Below are 5,753 nucleotides of genomic sequence, written 5' to 3' on the forward strand. Positions count from 1 at the left end.
ATCTCATTTGGAATGTGAACTAGAACATGGGAGGATGGGCTTCTTCTACAATACTGCCAGCATAGACCAGAATGAGACACAAGGGTAAGGTCAAGGTATTTCAACTTATTGCAAGAAGGGTACTCAACAGAAGATTTTAACTCCGATGCAAGGGACATAATAGCATCGTCAACCGTGAAAGGTGACAAGGACGGACAATTAGACAAAATAATGTCGATTGGAAACCAAAGTGCAAAGTTTGAGTGCTAGGGGCTTGGACGCTCACTTTAAAATGTTTACCCTGAAATGTTTACCCTTCCAAGTTATGCATCGCTCAACCCGCAACGTCAGACTTTCTGCGTGTGGGTGTCGTGTGGGTGTCATTTCCAATGGAGCCCCAATAGATGGATTGTATCCACTGAATAGAAGGATTAGCCATTGTTTTGGGTACACCATTAGAGGGCGCGTCGATCTAGTCGCCACTTGAGGGGGCTAACAGCGCACCCCGCAAACTACACCACTGCTCTGTTGTGCAACGTGGCTAGAGTGAGCATGCAGAATGAAATGCAAAGCAGAGTACTCCGTTGCGAGCCGCGGTGACGGCAGCATAGATGCCGTTCTAGCATGCTCGTTACATCCTAGTGACGGCGACACGTTCGCAGTGTCGGCGACCCAACTTCGACTTCGAGCTCTCGAAGCATCTCGAAGTATGGATGATATAGTGAGCTTTAAGTGTTGAATGTTGGGCACATGTCTTTTAATAAAACGTGTGTAACTGTAGTATGCATGAAGGGCATAGAATGGTGGTGATGGTTGTGACACACGTAGATATTTTATTCTTTGCATGTGTAGTGAGCGTTGATTTCCTATCAGTCGCGGCGGCAATCGTATCACAGTACTATAGCGGTAAGTTGGTTGTTGTCCGACACTTGACAGTTTATAATGCTTAAATCCGATAGTTTTAACCCTCTTCCACCTGACTGTGGTACATGCAGCCTTTGTTATTTGAAGTCCAGAGATGTATTTTCATACACTATGCTCACAGAATGATGGCGTGTTCTAGTGCAACAAGAAGCTTTGCAACTGGCTCGGATACTTTTATCTTAGTGGCTTAATAAAGTGTTGGAAACTCAACAGAGCACATGAGCAACATTGCACAGTTGTCTTTGTACACAACAACGACGGCAATGTAAGCTACATAATTAGGCTTAAAATGAGGCAACTGTGGTGTGCACACATTTGCTTTGCCCGCTATTAACAGCAAAGCGACTATTTATTATGCAGCTGTTTTTTAACACGCTACACACTACGTAACCAATATACCTCCAAGCAGGGGATTTCGCTGACAAGTATTACGGACTGCTCTTCGTGACTACCTCATATTGCTATCCTCGCATAAGGCCGCACTGTGCTCCTTCCCCCTCTTACGTTGGGGATGAAGAAAATACGCGTCTCCGAAGGTGCGCAATGGACAAAATAAAGAAAAAATCTCATTCACGAATTTTTTTGCGGGCGATGTATCGAACGGATTTTTGTTCTGAGGGTACGATATCAGGTGAACAAAAGGAACCGATGTTCTCATTGGGACAACTTCGTAGCTTTTATGATTAAAAAGTTAAGTAATGAAAGTGATTTAAGACATTGCCTTTGGACTTTGCTAATGCCCTCCTAAGGAGTGTCCTTCAGCATATGCTATATTGCAATTGATTTGATCTTAGAAAATGTGTCATAAATATATTTTTTAAATATGTTCGCAGTTAGCATGGACAGCTTGTATGTATGTATATATTTATATACAAAGATGTTGAACACTGTTCAATTGTCTTACCCTTTTTTGCGTTCTCACCATGTTAATTCAACAAACATGATCTTAGGTCCGGTTTCACTCCCAATTGACACTTAAACCGAGATCAGCGGTCCCCTAAGTTGAGTTAATCTCTTAACCCTGCTTCTTCACCAAGCACAGTTATTGTCGCTGAAGCATTCATCATGTCACTAACTAAAGGAACTTGCTAAAAAGGAATTGCATGTCAGCTCTGAGTTTTAGCGATCCTTGATCTCGGTTCGGAGTTAACCAGCCTTGGTGAAACCGGGCCTACATAATCTAGTGGATCGAAAAGAACTACTCCGTGGTGATCTTGCGGCCACAAACGTTGACCAATCACTCGAGAAAAGAAAGCAGTTGTAAAAGGCGCTCACACTATATAACACAATACACTTGAAAATAGAAGGAAAAAAGAACCATAGAAGCACCTCGATAGAATCGCTTTTTGTAGCCAACACTCCATAACAAGCTGGTGGACTGCTTATATGCAGACTTGTACATGTTATCGAAAACAAGAAACTCAATACCATTACTCGTTACCACGAAAAAAAGGAACTAGATATGTTACCAGTTACCAAATCAGCAAAAGGAACGTGTTCACGTTACTTGACAGTAACGAGTTAATCTTACGTTACCATGCTATTACAGAACCACAAACCATGTCAAAATCAAAATTGACATGTGCTTTATTTCGTCCGACAATTGACATAGAATCCGCTTCGATGAGTTGGTGCTTGAAATTGGTGTCAGTTATTTTTTGTGCGTTTCCTCTAGAGGGGTTCAGCGGAATGTGGACTCAAGGACAAGACGGGGATCTTAGTCAAGCCGTAAACCTGCTGGCCGACGGTGGCTATGGCTCAACTACAGTGCATCGTTATCTCCAGTCTGGCCCCACGACAACACATGAGACCGTCTACCTTGTAAACCAAAACCTATTGTACGTGACTCTGAATACAAACAGGAAACCGACGAGCACGCTGCTGGACAGCGGGACCACTGTTACTATTGTGAAGATGAAGTTAGTCAATGCCGGACATTTCCATGGACGACCGATATACGTCCAAGGCGTCGACGGTTCTCGCCGAGAGCTGCAAGACTGGACAGTAGTGAACGTAGAATACCAGAAGTTATCCGCAAAAGCATTGGTTATGGACGAAGTGGACCACGATTTTCTGCTGTCGTGGCCTCACATGAAGGCCATGCAATTAAGCATCTTCTCGAATGATGCAGTTTCCGTCGATAACTACACATGGTTCGTGTGTAACATTAGGCAGCTCTTGCGACCACTGAAGAATGCGTCCTGTCAAGGTCCTGTACCCGAAATTAGAATATCTGGTGATATGCATACCTCCCACGCCTGGGTACGTGGTGCCTTTCAGATTGGCCAACACGATCATTGTTCGCAAGAAACTGCACACCATGTCTAGAGCATGGCTTCACGAAGAACTACAGTCGATGCTAGAGGCCCATGTTCTGCGACGTCGACTCCACCCTTCACGTCACTCGTAACAACTGCACCTAATGAGGATGGGACATTCCGCCTCCGTACAGACTATCGCTGGATAAACCAACAGACAGACCCATTTCCCTACCCGGTGCCTTACATTGACGACGTCATCACCGATAAATGTGGGTCCAAGGTGTTTCCATGATGATTGATGATATTTGCAGATTCCTCTTCAAGAGGAATACAAAGGGTACACAGCATTCGTCACACCCTTTGATGTCTACGAATATAATCCGCTCCCGTTCAGCTGGAAAAACTCTGGAGCCTGGTTCCAGAAAATGATGGATGATATCCTACGGCCTTACAAGGAGAAATTTTGTGCGGTCTACACAGACATAGTCAGTTATTCAAGATCAGAGTGTGACCGCGCGACCGACCTCGCACATGTACTCACTGCTCTGAGTAGGGCGGGGATGAAAGTGAACTTACCGAAGAGTGTTTCCTTCCAGGAGAGGGTGACATTTCTGGGCGCGGTACTCGACGGAACGACGAGAAGCGCGAAGCAGGAGTCAGTATCTCGCATCAAAGAGCACCAGAAACCTCGTGACATCCATTAATTGAGGGTCTTCTTCGGCCTGGCAGGGCACGTTTGGGCGTTCACCAGAAACTACACTATTATAACCAAGTGCCTCACACGGCTGACTCGAAATGATGTCCCTTTCACCTGGTCTCCAGAGTATGAAGCCGTGTACCAACACCTTGTCGAAAAGATATAATCCGACCCTGTACTCATTCTGCCGGACTTCACATTACCGATGAAAGATGGAAACCACTGAAAAGGTTGGCCAGCTGTAGGATTCGAACCCACATCTTCTGGATTACCGTTCGAGTTAAAGGCAGACGTCTCCCGTCATGGGACTGGCACCTTATTATACCAGAAGCGCGTTAGCAATTCTCTGTGGTTGGTTACCACTCGTACACTTTCTGTAATGCCGAAGTCAAATATACCACAACTGAGAAAGAAGCGTTAGCGGTCGTATGGGTTCTAAACTATTTCTGTTCATATTTAAAAGGCCGCAAGTTTCAACAGCTTAGGGACAACCAGGCTCTCTGTCATCTCCTCTGAAGTGTTGCAAGGTGGATATGCGAGCTGCAAAACTTCGATTTTGAAGCATCTCATCGGAGTGCCTCATAGCTCACAGATGCGGGTGCCTTGTCTCCCTTGGCCGTAGACACGGCAGGAAAACACACCGAACCTAACGAGAAAGTAAACACTCACAAGTCTGAGCAGTTGCAGCCCGTGGATGGCAAAGTTCACGTCCCAGTCATGCTGATACCGAAGACCCTCCAACTGTATCATGACAGCTAGGGTTCCGCTGGGCACGATGGCTTTTGGCGGGCATACAATAATCTTGCCAAGCGCTTCACTTGGAAGAAAATGAGAACAATGGTACAAAAATACGTGTCTATGAATGTGAACGTGTCGTGAATGCCAAATACACAAGGCCAAATACAGTCTACCGATTCCATGGTCCTACCGAACACTCTGGAATACGATTTGAAGTGATTCACGTCGGCGCTGCAGAAATAAAGCAAAAAGGGAAGGAGTGTCCAGGACACAGGAATTCCTCCTTGCTATCGACCAGTGCACGCGGATAATCGCAGCCCGACCTGGACGGGAAGATGCCCGGCACGTAATGAGCCTCCTCGAACGGGATATGTTCAGAAAGACGAAGGTTATAATATCGGACGAAGGTCCAGCGTCCTGAAGCTGGAAGCTCAGGGTGTGGGCACTGCAGCGAGGAGCAGAACGAGCCACCAGGGGCATTAATCATTACATCTCAGTTCACCCAGAGTACAGAGGAGGGTGCTTTGCAAATGTGCTTTGGAAGGAGCGGTCCATCACCACAACAGGTCACACACAACCGCGCTCGTTTGCAGCCCTCGCTGTGTCCAAACTGGTTCCATTTCTCCCTGCACATCATGCGCTCGGCATGACACAATGAATCCCATTGTAAGAGCATCTGAAGACTACACAGCAGCGTGAAAAATATCGCCTAAGTATTAAGCGGAACTTGGATAAACCATACAACAATTCCATACTGGACATTGGAGTTGACAACAGTAGTATAGGGGGGACCGCTATAAGAACATCCTTTTTCTAATCCAGTTCTAGGAATTTCTAATCCAACACAAGCCAGTTCTAATCCCTCTGGTTAGTGGCCCCACTTTGATTGACAGGCCCCTTTTTGGCTCGCCCATTCATGCTGATTGGTTTGAGATGACCCCACTTCGATTTACAGGCCCCTTGTTTGGCTCCACCCCTTCACGCTGATTGGTTCAAAATGACCCCACTTTGATTGACAGGCCCCCCTTTTGGCTCCGCCCACTTCACGCCGATTGGCCCCTCCAAACCTACTGATTGCTGATTGATCCATCCACTTCGCGCTGATTGGCTCCTTCTAGGACAGCTGATCGACCAACCCAGTGACCCCACTACAG

Source organism: Ornithodoros turicata, unplaced genomic scaffold (genome assembly GCF_037126465.1).
Source record: "Ornithodoros turicata isolate Travis unplaced genomic scaffold, ASM3712646v1 Chromosome33, whole genome shotgun sequence".
In the NCBI taxonomy this organism is placed as follows: Eukaryota; Metazoa; Arthropoda; class Arachnida; order Ixodida; family Argasidae; genus Ornithodoros; species Ornithodoros turicata.